This window comes from Rhinopithecus roxellana, chromosome 15 (genome assembly GCF_007565055.1).
Source record: "Rhinopithecus roxellana isolate Shanxi Qingling chromosome 15, ASM756505v1, whole genome shotgun sequence".
Classification (NCBI taxonomy): domain Eukaryota; kingdom Metazoa; phylum Chordata; class Mammalia; order Primates; family Cercopithecidae; genus Rhinopithecus; species Rhinopithecus roxellana.
In genome coordinates, this window is record NC_044563.1 from 17,140,867 (window position 1) to 17,164,564 (window position 23,698).

A 23,698-nucleotide genomic window follows, 5' to 3' on the forward strand; every position below is an offset into this window, starting at 1 on the left:
GAACTTTCTAATAAAGAGTCAAAGAAATACTAGAGGTCAAAAACACTGTAACAGAAATGAAGAATGCCTTTGATGGGTTCATTAGCAGATTGGACATGACTGAGGAAAGAATAACTGATTTTGATATTTGATTTGAGGATATCAAAATAGAACTTTCCAAAATTGAAAAACAAAGAGAGAAAAGACTAAAGAAGGCAGAACACGATATCCAAGAACTGTGGGACAACTACGCAAGCTGCAACATATGCATAATGGAAATACTAGAAGGAGGAGAAGGACGGAATAGAACAGAAGAAATATTTGAACCAATAATGACCAAGGATTTCCCCCAAAGTGATGTCATACACTAAACCACAGATATAGGAAGCTCATAGAACACTAAGCAGGATAAATGCAAACAAACAAAAAAAAACTAAAGCCACAAACAAACAAGCAAACAAAGGCACGTAGGCACGTTATACTCAAACTACAGAAAATCAAAGATAAAGAAAAAAACTTGAAAGACACCAGAGGAGAAAAATAAACTCTTACCTGTAGTGGATTAAAGATAAGAATTATCTTAGATACAGATAAGAATCTAACTTCTCCTCAGAAACCACATAAGCAAGAAGAGACTGGACTGAAATATTTAGTGTTAAGAGAAAAAAAAACTACCAAGAATTCTGTACCCTATGAAATTATTCTTTGAAAGTGAAAGAAAAATACTTCCTCAGACAAACTAAAATCAAAGGAGTTTGTCACCAGTAGACCTTGCAAGAAATGTTAAAAGAAGTTCTTTAGAGAACAGAAAATCATATAAGCCAGAAACTTGGACCTTCATAAAGAAAGGAAGAATATCAGAGAAGGAATAAGTGAGGGTAAAAATAAAAACTTATTTTTCTTACTGTTAACTCACCTAACAGATAATAGTTGTTTCAGAATAATTACAGCAACAATGTACTTGATATATACTTATGTATGTTTATGTGTAAGTGAAAGATATGATAGTGATGTGGTTAGGCTTTGTGTACCCACCCAAATCTCATCTTGAATTCTAATTCCTATAATCCCAATAATGTCCATGTGTCAAGGGAGAGACAAGGTGGAGATAATTGAATCATGGGGGTGGTTTCCCCCATGCTGTTCTCATGAGAGTGAGTTCTCACGAGATCTGATGGTTTTATAAGGGGCTCTTTCCCCTTTGCTTGGCACTTCTCCTTCCTGCCAAAGAAGGAAGGTGAAGGTGCCTTGCTCCCCCTTCGCCTTCTGCCATGATCATAAATTTCCTGAGGCCTCTGCAGTCATGCTCAACTGTGAGTCAATTAAACCTCTTTCCTTTATAAATTACCCAGTCTCAGGCAGTTCTTTATAGCAGTATGAAAATGGACTAGTACAGATAGCAATGATGCAAGGGATGGGAGGGAGGAATTAGGACTATTTTAAGATACTTGCACTAACTGTTAAGTGGTATAGTGTTATATGAAAGTGGACTTGGATTAGTGATAAATGTACATTGCAATCTCAAGTACAGCCACTAAAAGTGAAAAAAAGAAGTATATGGAAAACAAGAGGCACTGAAAAAGAAGTATAACTGATATGCTAATAAAGGAGAGAAAATGAAATCATGTAAAATGCTCAATTAAAACCACAAAAGGCAGAAAAACAATGGAAGACAACATAGTAACAACAAACAAAGGTAATGAATAGAAAACAGTAACATATATGGTAGATATTAATCAATGATATCAATAATCACTTTAAGCATCAATAGTCTAAATATATCAATTGAAAGAAATTTTTAGAATGGATCAAAAAATGAGACCCAACTATATGTTGCCTGCAAGAAACGTGCGTTAAGTGTAAAGACACATATACACTAAAAGTAAATTGATGGAAAAACATACACCATGCTAACTCTAATCAAAAGAAAGCAGGAGTAACTATGTAATTCCAAACAGAGAAGACTTCAGAGCAAAAACAAAAAGTTATCAGGGGTAAGGAGGGGCATTAAATAATGATAAACAGATTGATTTTCCAAGACAACACAAAAATCCTTAATGTTTACACACCTAACAACTGAGTGTCTAAATGGATGAGGCAAAAACTGATAAAACTGCAAGAAGAAATAGATGAATCTACTATCATAATTGGAGACTTCAACACCCCTCTATCAGAAATGGACAGATCCAGCAGGCAGAAAATCAGAAAGGACATAGTTGAACTCAACAGTACCATCAGTCTCCTGTATATACAGTCATGTAGCCACTTAACAACAGGGATGTGTTCTGAGAAATGTGTTGTTAGGTAATTTTGTCATTGTGTGAACATCTCAGAAGGTACTTACACAAACCTAGATGGTATAGCCTACTATACATTTAGGCTATATGGATACAGTCTATTGCTCCTTGGTTACAAACCTGTATAGCAAGTTACTATAGGCAATTAAAACACAAAGGTAAATATTTGTGTATCTAAACATATGTACATATGGAAAAGGTACAGTAAAAATATGGTATTATAGTATTATGGGACCATCATTGTATATGTGGTCTGTCAATACACCATGTATATATAATTGATATATGTTGACTCTTTCATCAACAACAGCAGCATATGCATGCTTCTCAAGCTTACATGGAACATTCAGCAAGTTAGTCCATATTCTGGGCCATAAAACACACCTCAACAAATTTAAAGTTATATATACTTTCATATATATGAAATTATACAACATCTGCTCTCAGACCTCAATGGGATTAAACTTGAAATCAATAATAGAAAGATAGCTGGACAAAATCCCAAAATACTTAGATATTAAACAAGGTACTTCTAAACACATGGGTCAAAGAAGGAAATCTCAAGAGAAATTTTAAAAATCTTTTGAACTAAATGAAAATGAAAATACAATATATCAAAATCTGTGGGATGCAGCAAAAGGAGCACTTAGAGGGAAATTTATAACATTGAAACTGTATAGTAGAAAAGAAGAAAGATCTAAAATCAATCACCTAATCTTCCAACTTGGGAAACAAGAAAAAGAACAATTTAAATCCAAAGTAAGCAGAAGAAATAAAAAATAAAAATTAAAGCAGAAGTCAATGAAATTGAAAACAGGAAATCAATAGAGAAAATTAATGACAACAAGAGCTGGTTCTTTGAAAAGATCAATAAAATTGATAAGCATCTACCTGACTAAGAAAAAAGAGAGAGGACACAAATTACTAATATCAGAAATGAAATAGAGTACTACCATATAGATCTCACAGTCATTAAAAGGATAATGATATACAATGAACAACTCTATTTGATAAGCTAGATGAAATGGAACAATTCACTGAAAGACACAATCAGCCAAAATATCAAATATCAAGAAGAAATAGATTATCTGAGTAGGCCTGTATCAAATTAAATCAATAATAACCTTTCAAAATGGAAAAACACTAGTCCCAGATGAGTTCACCGGTGAATCCTACCATTTAAGGACAAAATTATACCAATTTTCTACAATCTCTTTCAAAGCTAGAAGCAGAGGGAGCACTTCCTAACTCATTCTAATGAGGCCAGCATTACTCTGATACCAAAATCAGACAAAAACATAAGAAAACTACAACCATGGTCTAGTGTGGTGGCTCACATCTGTAATGCCAGCACTTCAGGAGGCTGAGGCAGGTGGATCACCTGAGGTCAGGAGTTCAAGACCAGCCTAGCCAACAGTGTGAAACCCCGTCTCTCCTAAAAATACAAAATTAGGCCAGGTGTGGTGGCTCACACCTGTGATCCCAGCACTTTGGGAGGCCAAGATGGGTGGATCATGAGGTCAGGAGATCGAGACCATCTTGACTAACACGGTGAAACCCCATCTCTACTAAAAATACAAAAAATTAGCCGGGCATGGTGGCAGGCGCCTATAGTCCCAGCTACTCGGGAGGCTGAGGCAGGAGAATGGCATGAACCCGGGAGGCAGAGCTTGCAGTGAGCTGAGATCGTGCCACTGCACTCCAGCCTGGGTGACAGATCGAGACTCCATCTCAAAACAAAAACAAAAACAAAATTAGCCAGCCATGGTGGCACATGCCTGCAATCCCAGCTCTCAAGAGGCTGAGACAGGAGAATAGCTTGAACCCGGGAGGCAGAGGTTGCAGTGAGCTGAGATCACGCCACTGCACTCCAGCCTGAGTGACAAGAGCGAAACTTTGTCTGAAAACAAAACTAAAAGCCAATATGTCTTATAAGCATAGATGCAAAAATCCTGAACAAAATATTATTAAAGTGAATCCAACAATGTATAAAAAGAACAATACACCATAACCAAGTGGAATTTATCCCAGGTATGCAAGGCCTTGATTTGAAAAACACATGATCACATCATGCAGAAAAAGCATTTGACAAAACCCAACACTAGTTCATAATTAAGAAAGGGAAATGCTCAGCAAACTAGAAACAGAAGGAAACTTTATCAACTTGATAAAGAACATCTACGAAAAACCTACAGCTAACATTTTACTTAATGGTGAGAAGCTAGAAGTTCTCCTGCTAAGTCAGGAACAAGATAAGAATGTCCCCTCTCACTACTTCTTTTCAATATCATACTTAAGGCCTAGCTAATGCAATAAGACAAGAAAAAGAAAATTAAAATACATATTAGGAAGGAAGGGCTAAAACTACCTTGTTCACAGAAAATATGATTGTCTATGCAGAGAATACAAAAGAATCAAAAACAATTCCTGAAACTAATAAGCAATTATAACAAAGTTCCAGGACATAAGGTTAATATACAAAAGTCAATCACTTTCCTATATACCAGCAATGAATAAATGGGATTTAAAACACAATACCATTTACGTTAGCATCCCCCAAAATGAAATACTTAGATATAAATCTAACAAAATATGTGCAAAATCAATATGAGGAAAACTAGAAAATTCTGATGAAAGAAATCAAAGAGGAACTAAATAAATGGAGAGATATTCCCTATTCATGAATAGGAAGACTCAAGTCTTCCCAACTTGATTTACAGATTCAATAGAATCCCTATCAAAACCCAAGTAAGTTATTTTGTAGGAAACAAAAAATGCATTCTGAGGCAAAAGACCCATAATAGCCAACACAATATTGAAGAACAAAGCTGGAGGCTGACACAACCAGACTTCAACACTTATTACAATCCTGCAGTAAACAAGATAATGAAGTATTGGTGAAAGAATAGACAACTAGATAAATGAAACAGAATAGAGAGCCTGGAAATAGACTCCCATAAATACAGTCAACTGATCTTTGACATTGCAGCAAAGGCAATTCAATGGAGAAATGACAGTCTTTTCAACAAATGATGATGTAACAACTGGACATCCACATGCAAAAAAATTAACCTAGACACAGACCTTTACCTGTGACAAATATTAACTCAAAATGAATTATAAACCTAAATGTAAAATGAAAAACTATAAAACTCCTAGAAGATAATGTAGGAGAAAACTTAGATGATCTTGGGTTTGGCAATGACTTTTGACATATAACACCAAAGACATGGTCTATGAAAGAAATAATCAATAAGTTGCAACTTTATTAAAATTAAAAACTTCTGCTATGTAAAAGTCTTGTCAAGAGAATGAGAAGACAACCACAGACTGGGAGAAATTATTTGCAAAAGATAGCTTATAAAAGGGCTGCTATCTAAAATATACAAAGAATATACAAAATATACCAAAAATGCGGCACTAAGAAAACAAACAGCCCTATTAAAAATGGGCCAAAGACCTTAATAAACATCATAACAAAGAAAACATACAGCTGGCAAACCTCATATGAAAAAATACTCCCCATCATATGTCATTAGGGAAATGAAAATTAAAACAGTGAGATACCACAACTCACTTATTAGAATGGCCAAAATTCAGATCATCAACAACATCAAGTGCTGACAAAGGTGTGGAGCAACAGAAACTCTCATTTATTCCAAGTGGAAATGCAAAATGGTATGGCCACTTGGAAAGACTAGTTGGCAGTTTCTTACAAAAGTAAACACACTCTTACCATACTATATAGCAATTACACTCCTTAATATTTACCCAAAAGAGCTAAAAACTTATGTGCACACAAAAACTTGCACAGATGTTTATAGCAGCTTTATTTATAATTGCTGAATCTTGGAAGCAACCACGATGTCCTTTGGCATATCAATTAATAAATAAATTGTGATATATCCAGGCAATGGAATGTTATTTAGTGCTAAAAAGAAATGAACTGGCAGGGCACGGTGACTTACATCTATAATCCCAGCACTTTGTGAGGCTGAGTCAGGGGGATCTTACCCTAAAAAAGTAAAAATATTACCCCCAAGTGGTGGCCCATGTCTGTAGTTCCAGCTACTTGAGAGGCTGAGGTGGGAGGATCACTTGAGGCCAGGAGTTTGAGGATGCAGTAAGCTAGGATCATACCACTGCACTCCAGCCTAGGCAACAGAGTGAGACTATGTCAGAAGGAAGGAAGGAAGGAAGGAAGGAAGGAAGGAAGGAAGGAAGGAAGGAAGGAAGGGAAGGAAAGGAAGGAAGGAAGGAAGGAAGGAACAAGGAAGGAAAAAAGAAGAAGAAAAGAGTGAGAGAGAGAGAAGAAGAAAGAAAGAAAGAATAAGAAAGAGGGAAAAAGAAAAAGAAAGACGGAATAAAGAAACAAGAAAGGAAAAGAAAGAACTGGAAGAAAGGGGAAAGGGAAAGAAGAAGAAGGAAAGGAAGGAAAGAAAGAGAAAGAAAGAGAGAGAGAGAGAAAGAAAAGAAAGAAAGAAAGAAAGAAAGAAAGAAAGAAAGAAAGAAAGAAAGAAAGAAAGAAAGAAAGAAAGAAAGAAAGAAAGAAAGAAAGAAAGAAAGAAAGAAAGAAAGAAATGAACTGTCAAACCATGAGAAGACATGGAGGAACCTTAAATGCATATTACTAAGAGAATGAAGCCAACCTGAAAAAGCTACGAATTGTGTGATTCCAACTATATGACATTCTGGAAAAGGCAAAACTATAGAGACAATAAAAAGGTTAGTTGTTGCCAGGAGCTGGGGGGAGGGAACGATGAATTGGCAGAAGAAGAGGATTAAACTATTTTATGAATAGTTTAGTGAAATAGGTGGTGAAAATATTTTATATGATACTATAATGGTGGATTCATGTTATTACACATTTGTCACGACCCATAGAATGTACAATACCAAGAATGACCTTAGTGTAAACTACAGGCTTTGGGTGATAATGACGTGTCAATGTAGGCTCATTGATTGTGACAAATGTACCACTCTGGTGTGGGATGTTAATAATGAGAGAGGCTGTGCACGTGTTCGGGGAAGGAATTTATGGGAAATCTCTGTACTTTTTACTCAGTTTTGCTGTGAACCTAGAACTGCTTTTAAAAATAATCTGTTTTTGGACGGGCGCGGTGGCTCATGCCTGTAATCCCAGCACTTTGGGAGACGGAGGCAGGTGGATCAACTGAGGTCAGGAGTTTGAGACCAGCCTGGCCAACATGGTGAAACCTCGTCTCTACTAAAAATACAAAAATTAACCGGGCGTGACGGTGTATGCCTGTAATCCCAGCCACTTCGGAGGCTGAGGCATGAGAATCGCTTGAACCCAGGAGGCAGAGGTTGCAGTGAGCCGAGATCGCGCCACTGCACTCCACCCTGGGTGACAGAGTGAGACTCCATCTCAAAAAAAACAACAAAAAAAATCTGTTTATTCAAAACATCTAGGTGAGAGACGATAATGGCTTAGACAAGGGTGTGGAAGTAGGGAGAAGTGGTTGGATTCAGGATACATTTTGAAATAAGAGCCAACAGAAATTGCCAGTGGGTTGGATATGCAGGATGAGAACAATGGAAGAGTCAGCCTACAGCCTAGATCAGACAACATGTGCAAAAGACTTCACATGGGGCCAAGCACATCATAGATACCCCAGCAAACACAAAAACTTCCTAAACTTTCAGAAGAGATGATGGTTGTTGTCAAGGTAATATGCTAATCAGATAATTCATGGGGGCTGGAGGTGAGTTGGACAGGGAGAGGATGGCCAACTCTGGTAAGTCATATTTTACGTGCCATATTTTTTTGTTGTCAGCTGCCCAGTTCCGGAAAGAGGAGAAAAATTGAAGTTGATACAGAAAAAAAATAAGAATGATTCATCCCAGGAATAGTACATAATAATAAAGCAATAGGTAACACTTAGTAATTACGGTGGCAAAATTGGCTAGACATGGAATGTGGCATTTTTCAAAGTCCTTTGATAGGCCAGCCTCTTCACTGCAGTACTTTTAGCTTGAGGTAAATTAGATTTGTGTTACAGTGTGAAAAAAAAGCAAAAGGTTTAGTTTTCTAAGCATTTATTGTCAATTCCCAAAGGAAATAATTCTACTCTACTTGGGCCATTTCTATCATTTTTTGAGCCCCTGCTATGCACAAGGCACATTTTTTTTTTTCTTTTCTGAGACACAGTCTCACTGTGTCAACCACCCTGGAGTGCAGTGGAGCAATCTCGGCTCACAGCAACCTCCGCCTCTCGGGTTCACCCAGTAATTTACAAATTACAGCTAATTTCTGAATGTTTAGTAGAGATGGGGTTTCACCATATTGACCAGGCTGGTCTCGAACTCCTGACCTTGTGATCCACCCACCTCGGCCTCCTAAAGTGCTGGATTACAGGTGTGAGCCACCATGCCCAGCCCTATTTTCTCTAGTGCTAACCCAGCAAGTGAGAGATTACGGTGTCCATTTTACAGATGAGAAAAGTAAGGCTTATACTAAGGGATGGAGAGGCACAGTGGCTCATGCCTGTAATCCCAGCACTTTGGGAGGCTGAGGTGGGTGGATCGTTTGAGGTCAGGAGTTCAAGATCAGCCTGGACAATACGGTGAAACTCCATCTCCACTAAAAATAAAAAAATTAGCCAGGCATGGTGGTGCACACCTGTAATCCCAGCTACTGGGGAGGCTGAGACACAAGAATCGCTTGAACCTGGACAGTGGAGGTTGCAGTGAGCTGAGATCGCACCACTGTACTCCAACATAGGTGACAGAGTGAGACTCTGTCTCAAAAACCAAAACAAAACAAAACCAAAGTGATCACTAGCTAAGGAGTCACAAACCCGGAATGAAAACCAAACATAACAAATCTCCATAGCCCATGCATCTTCTACTAGGCCACATTACCCCAACTTATTGCTAACAATAGCCAGCCTTCACTGAGTACTTACCTCGTGTCAGGCCCTGGTATATTATAACTGTTAATACAAACTATTATTATTCCCATTTGGGGAAATTAAGGCCTGGAGAAGTTAAGAAACATACTATAGTTTCCTTTGTTGGTAAGTTGGGACCCATGCAATGTAGTTCCAGGTTCCAGGGTCCATGATCTTATGCTTTTTCAAAAAGTATTTCTTGGCCAGGTGCTGTGGCTCACACCTGTAATCCCAGCATTTTGGGAGGCCGAGGTGAGTGGATCATGAGGTCAGGAGTTCAAGACCAGCCTGGCCAACATGGCAAAACCCCATCTCTACTAAAAATACAAAAATTAGCCAGGTGTGGTGGCGTGCACCTGTAATCCCAGCTACTCAGGAGGCGGAGGCAGGAGAATCACTTGAACCTGGGGGGCAAAGGTTGCAGTGAGCCGAGATCGCGTCATTGCACTCCAGCCTGGGAGCCTGGGCAATAGAGCGAGACTCCGTCTCAAACAAAAAGAAAAAAAAAGTATTTCTTTAACATCATGGTAATATTCATGGTAATAATATCAGAAAATACAACAAAGAAAAAGAAAAAAATCATCTATAATCCTGTCATTCTGAGATAGCCATGATTTTCATTTTGGTGGGTAAACCTTTTAATCTCCTTCCTACACACATACATACATGCACATTTTGCATAAAAATGAGATTGTATTATCTTTGCCTTTAACCTACCCTTCCCTCTCTCTCTCACTTAATAATATGTTGTCCACATCTTTCTGCTTTAAATATTTTCTACAGTGGTGATTTTTTACCCTCTTGGGTCAGGTACCTATTTGAGAATCCGTAAGAATCCTCTCTCCGAGAAGTGTGTACACATACACACACACACACGCAAACACACACACACACACACACGCAAACACACACACACGCAAACACACACACACACACGCAAACACACACACGCAAACACACACACACGCAAACACACACACACGCAAACACACACACGCAAACACACACACGCACACGCACACGCACACACACGCACACACGCGCGCACACGCACAGGCACGCACACACGCGCGCACGCGCACGCACGCGCACACACGCGCGCGCACGCGCACGCACACACGCGCGCACACGCACACACGCGCACACACACACACGCACATGCACACACACACGCACACACACACACGCACATGCACACACACGCACACACACACGCAAACACACACACGCAAACACACACACACACGCAAACACACACACACACAGTTCTGCATATAATTTCAGAGATTTCCTGAACCATGAACTCTAACTGAGAACCTCATTCCTGCATCATCCTTTCCAGTGCCTGGATAATATTCCATCATGGACAGATGCCCTGTAAATTATTGAGCCAATCTAAACCAGTAGATTTGTCAAGTCTCCTGTGGTTGTGTGTTAAGATTATTTCCAGTCTTCCACTATTACAAACAACATTGCAATGACTATTCTTATGGATAAATCTTTGGGTATAGCCTATTTATTTCCTTGGGATTCATTCCAACAATATGAACATTTTAAAGACTTTTGATAGTATTTCCAAATTGCCCTCCAGAAAGGGTGTTTCCAATTACACTCCCTCCAGCAGCACCTAAGAGGCCCCTTTCTCCACTTCATTTCTCACTTTGGATCTTATACTCGAGTTTGGGCTGGGTGTGGTGGCTCACGCCTGTAATCCCAGCACTTTGGGAGGCTGAGGAGGGCAGATCACCTAAGGTCAAGAGTTTGAGACCAGCCTGGCCAGCATGGTGAAACCCTGTCTCTACTAAAAATACAAAAAATTAGCCGGGTGTGGTGGTGTGCACCTGTAATCCCAGCTACTTGGGAGGCTGAGGCAGGAGAATCACTTGAACCCAGGAGGTGGAGGTTGCAGTGAGCCTGAGATTGTACCATTGCATTCCAGCCTGGGCACAGAGTGAGACTCTCTCAAAAAAGGTAAATAAATAAAAGAAAAGAAAATATTCGATTTTGTACCTTTTTAATCCTGGCTTAAAACTTTTCTTTCTCTTTTTGCTGTCTTGAAGGCAGTGATTTCTGGCTCAAGGAACTAGAAACAGCAGTCTTTGGGGAAGACTCCAGATTGGGAATTGCTGTCTTTCTCTACTTCAGTGAAGCCCCGAAGACTGGTTTCCTAGACTTAGCATAAGATTTTTCTTTACAGATCTCTTTGTCCTTGTAGGAAAAGCATCACTGGGTGAGAAGAAACAAACAGGCTGATCTTTTCTTTTTAATCTTTGTTAATTTTAAAATTTATATTATGAAATGTTTGTCCCCATAAGAACCAGAAGGATTCTCTTTACTAGATCTTAAAATTCACAGATAAGTAATCCTGTAATGTGACTGTTCCTTCTCTCCTACTTTAGACAGCCAAATCTGGCTCTTGATATATAAAACTTACAGGAGAAAAACTGAAGTTTGGCTTGAGAAGTCTACAAGAATGGTTAGAAGGAGAAATCTCCTGCATATAGTAGGCACTCAATAAATGCTGAATTGCACTGGAAGCCTTTGACACACACCCTGGAGTAACAGAGGATGTCGTGTACGTGTTTAACTACTGAAGCTTTCATTAACTGTGGCAGTGTTAAATACAGTCGACACTAATGAGGGGGAGTGGTGACCTGGATACACCAAAACAGAGGGAAATCCCAGATCAACTCTATTTAGTCTTGAAATACAGTCCATGACTTTTTTTTTCTGTAACAAATATACCTTTCCAATTCTGCTTGGCTTGGATGAATATTGCAATGAGCTTATCCTCCACGAGCCCACAGAGAAAACGCACTGCATGAGGCAGTTGACCAACCAGATTTAAAAGTCACCAAGGACTGTAATCCCAGCACTTCGGGAGGCCGAGACGGGCGGATCACGAGGTCAGGAGATCGAGACCATCCTGGCTAACACGGTGAAACCCCGTCTCTACTAAAAATACAAAAACTAGCTGCGCGAGGTGGCGGGCGCCTATAGTCCCAGCTACTCGGGAGGCTGAGGCAGGAGAATGGCGTAAACCCAGGAGGCGGAGCTTGCAGTGAGCTGAGATCTGGCCACTGCACTCTAGTCCGGGCGACAGAGCGAGACTCCGCCTCAAAAAAAAAAAAAAAAAAAGTCACCAAGGAAATTTGAATTTGAACATACTGGTTGGTATTAAGAAATTATTATTAGTTGCATTAAGTGTGATATGGATGTTATTTTCACTATGTAGGAAATATGTTCCTTTTTTCTTTTAAAGATACATATCGGAATTAACAAATAAAAGTTACCATGGACCATCTTCAAAAGGGACACTAAAGATTTTACTATATTATAGCATTAAGTACCATTTACTGAAATTCATTGGTGCAAACCAGTTTAGATACTTAATTTGAATCCTAAACAAACCTCTATGAGGCATCTGTCATTATCCTCATTTTACAGGTGAATGAACTGAGCCTCAGAGGCAGTAGTGACTATCCAATGTTTCTGTCCCAATTCTGCTTCAGGGAACCCCTCTCCCTCCCACTGGACCCTATCACAATGAGACAGTCATGATACTGTCTCATCAACAATAGTTGAAGTACCAACAGTCAAAGTACCCTGCCCTCCTGCCCAGAATGTGGTATGGGACCTGTGCCTCTCATGTAATCTTCAATCTACATGACTAATATTCAGAGCAGAGATGGCAGAAACTCTGAGGACCTCATCCATCAGCCCTTTCTGAGGTCCAGAGCTTGAGCCTCCCCTGGCTGGAGGCAGCCACATTAGTTTCTATCACATGCAACTGAAGCATACTGACAAAGAGAGAAACGTTACCTGACTGCTGCCAGACGGCCCAGCTAGTAAGTGGCAGAGTGAGGATTTGAACCCAGAGCTGTCCATTGTCAAAGTCCCATGCTGCCTCTCAAGCAATATCCCTAAGGAGTCAAGTTCATGTGACTTCCAAGTCCTGACTTTCACTTTTTCATGCCTTCTGCATCTTCCTTGTAAAATTCTTATACACTTACCTCCATGTCTCTCTACGCACAGGTGTCTAATAATGCATCTCTGCACTATTGGAACTTTGGGTACCCAGCGTTTAATTCAGTGATTGCTTTAATCCATATTCCCCCAGAATAACAAGCTATGGAGGATACAATTTACTGCTACTTTCACCATCTCCCTGTAAATAGAACAACATTGACAGAGAGGCAGGAATAGGTCATCTGGTCCAACTTCCTGCCTCAAATAAATGCTGCCCTAAAATCAATATAATTCAGTCATGTGACTGGAGTCACTTTTGCTATCATCATGATTACAAGTCTACTAACTAATGGCAGCCTTACAGAGCACCATGTGCTATTCTAATATAGAATGTGCTAAGTCCCAAAAAAAGACCGCAAGAGAGATCCTCAGCAGCCTTGGAGGGTAGTGGGAAGACCACAGGCTCTGCAACCAAAAAGACACATCTCATCCCAGCTGTGTGACTTTGGACAATTACCTACCTTCTCTGAGCCTCGATCTCCTCATCTGTAAAATGGGGATAATAATAGTGCCAACCTCACAGTGTTCTTGAGATGATTGTATCAGATGATAACTATCAGATGACAGCTAAACGGCTTGATACACTCTAGGAGCCAATCACGCCAGTACTTCCTTTCCTAAACAATTTAGGACAGTTGATCGCTTATGCCTATTTTTAAAGATCTCCAAGGAAGGAGAAACCATAGCATCCCTTGGTAGCTACTGCCTGTGTTTAACAACCCACTTAGATGATGTGTGAATATAGCACAGAGGCCCACATCCAAGGAGCCTGACGCAGGCTGGGAGGCATGCCAAGCAGCTTGCTGGACTGCTACCCATCCTATACCTTCCCCCGCCATTGCCTCCTAAATATATATATCAGCTTAGCCATCCTTCCCGGGCCAACCTCTTCTTGGAAACCCTCTCTGATAATCCCCTGATTTGGTATGTTTTTTATTCTCAACCGCTGTAACACCTGTTGGCTATAACATGCTTCAGGCATTTCCCAAAAACAGGCTGGTACTGGAACTATTTATTGAATGAATTCATTAATTCAATAACTATCTATTGAATGCCTTGTACACTGCCAGGCAGCGCCCTAGGTACTGGCCATACGGCAGTGAACAAAACAGACGCGATCCCGCCCTCATGAAGTTCTAGTGGGAGAGAGGAAACAGAAAATAAATATATACTAGGTCAGTTGATCAAAAGTGCGAGGGAGGAAACTGGAGCAGATTTGGAGGGTAAGGAGTGGCTGTTCTATATGGGGATGGTTTGTGTGTGCTTGGCTCTTCGGGGAAACTGTACGCTCCCGGAGAGTAAGAGGAGGCAATGGAGAGGAGTGGTTAGTGACAAAAGCTCTGGAGTCTGGATGACCCAGTTTAAATCTCTTCCCCTCCACATCCTAGCTGGGTGACAAGTTCCTAACTTCCTGAGTCTCAGTGTCTTCTGGAAAGTGGAGAAAGAACAGCATTGATCTCATGGTCACGTTGTGAAGATTCAATGAAATGATGAATGCACAGTGTTCAGCACCAAAGTGGATTCACCCGGAAGCTAATGAAGCTTCAGGGACGCCCCCACTCACCCACACACACACACTTGTGTGAACCCCTTCCAAGACCCTTGGAGGGGCCCTAGCAATGAATTGACCTATCTTGCAAAATATGTCAACACCGATCAGTTAAGACTACTGTCTCATCCTGCTTTGACTTTCCTTTGCATGCCAGATGGCACGGAGAGGACACAAGCCTTTCTTTTCATAATGTTATAATCTTCTTAAAGAGGTTCCTCCCAAATGGCAGAAGCCCCAGGCCTCACAAAACTTGAATCCACTCCTTCCTGGAATGGGGTGGCCGCTACTGTGGACGTAACTGGATGTCTTTGTCTCTCTCCAAGTCTCCAGCCGAGTGACCAGCACAGAGCAGGTGTTCGGGAATTACATGATGAATGAAGGAATGATGGAGATCTAGAGCCTCAAACAGCAAGGGGCCTTAAAATGCCAACTGCCAGCTGGGCACGGTGGCTAACGCCTATAATCCCAGCACTTTGGGAGGTCGAGGCAGGTGGATCACTTGAGGTCAGGAATTCGAGACCAACCTGGCAAACATGGTGAAACACTGTCTCTACTAAAAATACAAAAATTAGCTGGGCGTGGTGGTGGGCACCTATAATCCCAGCTACTCAGGAGGCTGAGGCAGGAGAATCACTTGAACCCGGGAGGCGGAGGTTGCAGTGAGCCAAGATCGCACCACTGCACTCCAGCCTGGGCAACAAGAGCGAAACTCCATCACACACACCCACCCACACACACACACACACAAAATGCCAGCTGCCTCCCTTTCCTCCCTCTCCCACCCCCAAAATTGTTGGAGGACTATAAGGACAACTGAGAGATTTCTAGAAGGTACCTCATTAGGAGAAAAAGAGAAGAATGAGCACTTGGCATAAAAGTGAATTCCCCATCCTCTTGGGGGTGCAGGAGTTGTGGGTCACCATCTGAGGATCTCCCCAGCATGCTGAGGAGTGGGAGCAGGCGCCAGGGTAGCCCACTGCTGCCCTAAGACCTGGAGGAGGGGGCTTTGTGGAGCAGGACCACATACTTCCAATGGGATTCCCACCTCCAAAGCCTCGTACTCAGGCCTCAGGACACTCTGGGACTTTCCTGGGTCATCATCAAGAGCCAACCCCAGGGTCAGACCGTTCTTATAATTAAGCTGAAAAGCTCTTGAAATCTCTACCCAGCATGGGAATGAGCTGTTCCCCCCTGCAAGGGTTGAAAACAGCTCATGACCATCTTCCAAAGGAAAACCCTCCCTACTTGAAAGCAGTTATAAAATCATGCCTCAGCCTTTTGTTTCCCAGCCAAATGATGCCAATTACTAATACCAAAGGGAGAGAACGTGACTCACTGATGTTCCCAGTCCTGACGGCTGACTGCCATCAATTCCCTGGTCCCTAGAGTTCGCTCCGCTGTCTTCTTTCTGACCGTTCTCCACAGTCATCACCATAAAGTCACCCTCTCTTCTTGCTTTTCTCCAGGGGAGTTCTAGAAGGACTTCCAAAGGCCCGTAGGTCCACTGGCAAGGTCACACCAAGTTCCTTTGCCCACATCCCAATCAGACTCAGAGGAGGACTTGATGGGAATGTCCTCGTGTGTGTTTGTGTGTGTGTAGGCACATTTCTTCCTATCATCCATTAAACAGAGAATCTTCATCTGCCCTTGTCTGTCCCCGGTCTCTTGCCTTCCCCAGGTTGTTTCCCGGTCATATACTCGGCGGGTTTCCCTGCTCTTTCCTCATCATTCAGAGGACACAATAGCAAGAGGCAGCCCAGCATAGGCTGTCTCACTAAGGAATATTCTACTCAGAAATAACTGGCCCTGAGCCCTTGGCTCCCAGAAGACTGAGGCCTCAGCCTTCATTCTGCCTTCCTGTCCATCCTCCAAAATGAGAACAAGGCCAGGCACAGTGGTTCAAGCCTATAATCCCAGCACTTTGGGAGGCCAAGGCGGGTGGATCACTTGAGGTCAGGAGTTCGAGACCAGCCTGGCAAACATGGTGAAACCTCATCTCCACTAAAAATACAAAAGTCAGCCAGGTGTGGTGGTGCACACCTGTAATCCCAGCTACTTGGGAGGCTGAGGCACGAGAATTGCTTGGACCTGGGAGGCGGAGGTTGTGGTGAGCTGCGACCACCCCACTGCACTCCAGCCTCGGTGACAGAGTGAGACTCTGTTTCAAAAAACCAAAGCAAAACAAAATGAGAACAAGACCTGAGACTCACAGGACTGCTTGCTCTTTTATTGGGGGAGAAAGGGAGAGTAACTTTGAATTACTTTGTTTTATTTTATTTTTCTTTGAGACAGCGTCTTGCTCTGTCACCCAGGCTGGGGTGCAGTGGTGCTATCTCAGCTCACTGCAGCCTCGACCTCCTGGGCTCAAGCAATCCTCCCACCTCAGCCTCCCAAGTAACTGGGACTACAGGCACACACCACTATACCTGGCTAATTTTTTTTTTTTTTTTTTTTTGTAGAGATGCGGTTTCTCCATGTTTCCCAGGCTGGTCTCAAACTCCTGGGTTCAAGTGATCCTCCCGCCTCAGCCTCCCAAAGCACTGGGATTACAAGTACGAGTCATCCTGCCTGGAAGGATCTTTTCAAATGTAAATGTAATCACACAGAGCCTTGTGTCCAAGGCCTCCCACTGCTCTTAGGACAGAGGCAAGCGCGTTGCCTGGCCCTCCAAGCCCTGCATGGCTTGATTTCTTCCTCAACTCCAGCCACCAAGCAGCAACTCACTCTCATTCCCTCTCCCCCATGCTGGCCATCCCTCAGCTAGTCAAATCCAAAACACTTCTTCCAGCCTCAGGACTTTGCACACTCCTTTGGTCTGGAACACTTGTCCCTCTCTGCCTCACCTGGCAGACCATCTCTTTTTTTAGCAGGGGGAGGAAGGGAGTCAGTGTGATCACACTTCCTCATGGAAGCTTCCTCTGTGTTTTTCTGTCTTATACATCCTCATAGAATCATGACCCGGGCCCTTAGTGTCCTCCTCACCATGCCCCAGTGTCATAGTCACTCTGTAATTGCTCCATAATACCCTATAATACCCTTGCCCTGCTGCATTCATAGAATCATGAACAGCCATCCATCTGTTCATTAATTCACACTTACCGAGTGCCTAGTATATGTTAGACAGGATTCTGGGGCCAGAGAATACGATGGTGCACAAAAGAAAGCCCTGCCCCCAGAGAACTTCCATTTGAACAGAAGAAGAGATGGTGAGCAAATAGACACCTACACATATGATAGGCTGTTAGGCAGTGGTAAGTGCTGTGGAGACAAATAAAGCTGAATAAGGACAAGTGTGGTGGCAGGGGGAGGGGCAGCAGAAAAGGCCTTTCTGAGCAGGTGACATTTAAACAGAAACCCCAGGGCACTGAGGAGCAAATCATGCAAAGATGCTTGGAAAGACTATTTCAGACAAAAGGAACAGCAAGGGCAAAGAAATGAACTTGGTAAGTGCAAAGGCTCTGGGGCAGGAATGAGCTTGGTAAGTCCAAAGAATGAACTGATGTGGCTGGCGTTGGGGCAGCAAATTGGGAAATCAGCAAATGGGGCTGGAGGACACGTAGACAAGTCTTTTGATAAATTTTGCTACAATAAGGAGTACAGAGCTAGTGCAAGAGCCAGGGAGCAATGAGTTCTATGGAAGGTGTTTCTGTTTGGGTTCATGTTTTGTTTGAAGATGGGAAATATTACAGCATACCTGTGTGCTGAAAGGTAAAGCGCCATAGAGAGGGAGACGTCAGTGATTCATGAGACAGATCATTTCATCAAAGTCCTTGAGTAGGTGAGGGCAAATGGGATTCAGAACCCCAGGAGAGGGGTGGGCATTATTCAGGCATAGGGATGGTTTACAATTTGCAATACGAGGGAGGGCAGGGCCTGCACATATAGCAGTTGGAAGTGGGTAAGTTTAGCAATGGGTAACAAACATTCTGAGGGCCTCTATTTTCTCAGTGAATAGGAAGATGAGATCATCAGCTGAGAACCAGGCAAGAGAAGGGTATTAGAGTTAAAGAAAGAGAAGGTAAAAACGGCTTGAAGAGAGGCAGAGTGCCTGAGATACTGAAGTAGAATTGTTGGGCAATGCAAAAACAGCCACTTATTAGCCGACTTCAGTATAAAATGAGGCCTGTCTGGGCAGCTGGGGGTATTTTCTTCAAGCCATGTTCCAGTGCCCAGATGGAGGCATGAAAAGTTAAGTGCTCCCTTGAGTTGAAGCAGGGTTGGGGTGTGGCAGATGAGTGCATCAGGGCAAGAGTATTATAAGGGTATTACAGAGCAGTTACAGAGCAATGAGGACACTGGGGCATCATGAGGAAATGAAGGGCCCAGGTCATGGGTGGTGAAGGACATTGAAAAAGCGGTGAGGGGGGCCAGTGGACTGAAGACCCCAATGGGGATAGGAAATTGCTGAAATGAGAGTTCTAAGACAACTGAGTGAGGAAGATCCGTGGCCACAGTCTAACAGGATGATTGAAATGGAAACTTCAGAGGTGCTGTGGTTATGATGAGGTCTGCGTGGGGCTCTATGGCTAAGGTGAAGTGGAGGAGGCGTCATGGCATGGAGGCTTCAAGAATGGAGGCAAGGTGACTAGGCACGGTGGCTCACACCTGGAGTCCCAGCACTTTGGGAGGCTGAGGTGGGTGGATCATCAGGTCAGGAGTTCGAGACCAGGCTGGCCAACATGGTGAAAACCCTGTTGTCTCTACCAAAAATACAAAATTAGCTGGGCGTGGTGGCACACACCTGTAATCCCAGCTACTTAGGAGGCTGAGGCAGGAGAATCACTTGAACCCAGGAGGCAGAGGTTGCAGTGAGCCAAGATCATGCCATTGCACTCTAGCCTGGGCAACATAGTGAGACTCTGTCACAAAAAGGAAAGCAAAAAAAAGAATGGAGGCAAGGTGATGCATGGCTATCTATGTGCATCTTAAAGTCACCATGGACAATGGCAGCAGGAGAGAAAGTCAGTGAGCCAGGTGGCCAAATTATCAATAAACACATGAGCAGGCAGGTAAGACCACACAATAGACCATATGATGACAGGTGCTCTCATTTTTCATGTTTATATGATTATTTGGTTAATGTTGATTTCACCCACTACATACATCACCCACTCTACACATCAGTAAGGAAGGGACATGACTGTTTGTGCTCACCATGTGATCCCCAGCATCTAGTTCAATGCTTAGCACATAGTGGATATTTATTTAAAACTTCTTGAACAAATGCATGAATACTCTTCTCTGGACTTGGAGAAAGAAAGAGGAGGGGAAGAAGGGATCCAATAATTGGCCCTTTTCTCTTGTCTTTGAAGTCCTCAGCACAGTCTCAATTTGCAGACACTTCTGTCAATGGTCATTCAACTACCATTCTTAAAATACCTCTTAAGTGCCAGGTCCTGTACTATGCGCTTCAAAGAGAAGTAAGACTTGGTTGATCTTGGAGACCTCAGAGTGTATCTGGGCAGACTAATGAATAAATAACTTCAATACAATGTGAATAGAGCAATGATAGAGATATGAGCAAAATGCTCCCAGACGGCGGAATCTGACTGCCTGGGGGACAGAGGAAAACTGTGGAGACAGGTAATGTCTGGAGAACGAGAAGGGTCAGCTACCAAGACAGGTAGATGTCAGGCAAAAAACCAGTCTCTACAAAATCATCAAGGATGGGAAAAGCTTGGCAAATTGAGAGGTCTGATGAGGCTAAAAATTAAGCCAAAAATGTCGTCTGTCCTTTATATTTATGGTCAACTGGTTTGCAACAAGGATGTCTAGACAATTCAATGGAAAAATAATGGTCTTTTTTTTTTTTAAATGGTGCTTGGACAACTGGATATCCACATGGAAAAGAATGAAGTTGGACCCCTACTTCAAACCACCTACAAAAATTAATTCAAAATGGATCAAAGACATAAATGTAAGAGCTAAAACTACAAAACTCTTAGAAGAAACGTAAGCGTAAGTCTTCATGAGCTTGAATTAGGCAATGGTTTATGACATATGACACCAAAAGCACAAAGTAAAATGAAAAAAATAGATAAATTGAACTTCATCAAATGTAAACATTTGTGCTTCAAAGGAGACCATCAAAAAAGTGAGAAGAAAACCCACAGAATGGGAGAAAATATTTGCAAATCATATACCTGAAAAAGGACTAGTGTCCAGAATTTATAAAGAACATTTACAACCCAACAATAAAAAGACAGATAAACTTTTTTATTTTGTTTTTAGACAGAGTCTCACCCTGTCGCCCAGGCTGGAGTGCAATTGTGCAATCTTGGCTCACTGCAACCTCTACCTCCCGGGTTCAAGCAATTCTCCTGCCTCAGACTCCCAAGTAGCTGGGACTACAGTGACCGCCACTACGCCCGGCTAATTTTTTGTATTTTTAGTAGAGACAGGGTTTCACCATGTTAGCCAGGATGGTCTTGATCTCCTGACCTCGTGATCTGCCTGCCTCGGCCTCCCAAAGTGCTGAGATTACAGGCATGAGCCACTCCGCCTGCCCAGATAAACTATTTTTTAAATAGGCAAAGGGTTTAAATAATTATTTCTCCAAAGAAGATATACTAATGGCCAGTAAACACATGAAAAGATGCCCAGGATCATTAGGCAGTAGGGAAATGAAAATCACAACTATAATAAGATATCACTTCACATCCACTAGGATGGCTAGAATGAAAAAAGATGGACATTGGCCAGGCACAGTGGCTCACGCCTGTAATCCCAGTACTTTGGGAGGCCGAGGCGGGTGGATCACGAGGTCAGGAGATCGAGACCATCCTGGCTAACACAGTGAAACTCCGTGTCTACTAAAAATACAAAAAATTAGCTGGGCGTTGTGGCATGTGCCTGTGGTCCCAGCTATTTGGGAGTCTGAGGCAGGAGAATCACTTGAACCTGGGAGGTAGAGGTTGCAGTGAGCCAAGATCTTGCCACTGCACTCCAGCCTGGGTGACAGAGTGAGACTCTGTCTCAAAAAAAAAAAAAGATAGACATTAACAAGTGTTGGTGAGGATGTGGAGAAACTGGAATCTTCATGCATTGGTGGTGGGAATGCAAAATGGTTTGGCTACTTTGGAAGAGTCTCTCAAAAAGCTAAACATAGTTACACATGACACAGCAATTCCACTCCTAAATATATAGGCAAGAGAACTGAAAACACATGTCCACACAAAAACTTACTGGCAAATGTTCATAGCAGCATGAATCACAACAGCCAAAGAGTGGAAACAACCCAAATGTCTGTCAACTGATTAATAAATAAACAAAATGTGGTATGTTCATGCAACAGAACATTATTCTGCAATAAAAGGCATGAACACTGATATGTGCTACCACATGGGTGAACCCAGAAAACATTATGCTAAAAGAAAGAAGCCAGACACAAAAGTTCACACATAGTACAATTTGATTGTATAAAACATCCAGAAAATGGCTGGGCAAGGTGGTTGCCATCTGTAATCCCAGCATCTTGGGAAGCTGAGGTAGGAGGATTGCTTAAGCCCAGGAGTTCAAGATCACCTGGGCAACAGAGCAAGACCTCATCTCTACAAAAACTAAAGAAAAAAAAATATTGGCCAGGCATGGTGGCACACACCTGTAGTCCCAGGTACAGGTAAAGTTGTTTGTATTCTATGCCAATGGATTCATCAAACCAAATACCTGGGCAGTGGCTCACGCCTATAATCCCAGCACTTTGGGAGGCCAAGGTGGGTGGATCACAAGGTCAAGAGACCGACCAAGACCATCCTGGTCAAAATGGTGAAACCCTGTCTCTACTAGAAATATGAAAACAAAAGTTAGTCGGGCATGGTAGTGTGTGCCTGTAATCCCAACTACTTGGGACACTGAGGCAGGAGAATAGCTTGAACCCAGCGGGCAGAGGTTGCAGTGAGCTGAGATTGTGTCACTGCACTCCAGCCTGGGTGACAGAGTGAGACTCTGTCTCAAAAATAAATAAATACAGGAGGCTGAGGCAGGAGAGTCACTTGAACCCAGGGGGCAGAGGTTGCAGTGAGCCAAGATCGCATCACTGCACTCCAGCCCGGGTGACAGTGCGAGACTCAGTCTCAAAAATAAATAAATAAAATCTTAAAAAATAAAATAAAAATAAACTTCTTATCTAATTATAATAATAATTGATGGTAGAAATTTTGGAAAATATAGAAAATTGCAAAGAAGAAAATTGAAATAATGCATAATCCTACTAGTTAAAATGTCTACTGACATTTTAGTTTATTTTTTCTATGAGCAAACATCATTTTTAATGCCTTGTAAGAAGTCATCCAATACCGTAAATCAAGGATCCCCAACTGGTCTGTGACCTGTTAGGAACTGGGTTGCACAGCAGGAGGCAAGCAGTAGGCAGGCAAGCGAGGGAAGCTTTATCTGTATTTACAGCCACTCCCCCTAGCTCGCATCACCACCCGAGCTCTGCCTCCTGTCAGATCAGTGGCAGCATTAGACTCTCACAGGACCACGAACCCTACTGTGAATGGCGCATTCGAGGGATGTAGGTTGCATGCTCCTTATAAGAATCTAATACCTGATTATCTGAGTTGGAGTTGAAGCAGCGATGCTAGCACTGGGAGCATCTGTAAATACAGGTGAACATTAGTAGAAAGGTTTGACCACACAGAGACCACAGTCAATCAGTTGCTTACAGACTCATATCAAAACCCTATCAGTGGCCAGGCACGGTGGCTCACACATGTAATCCCAGCACTTTGGGAGGCCGAGGCGGGCAGATCATGAGGTCAGGAGATCGAGACCAGCCTGGCCAGCATAGTGAAACCCCATTTCTACTAAAAATACAAAAATTAGCCAGGCATGGTGGCACACGCCTGTAATCCCAGCTACTCAGGAGGCTGAGATGGGAGAATTGCTTGAACCCGGGAAACGGAGGTTGCAGTGAGCCGAGATTA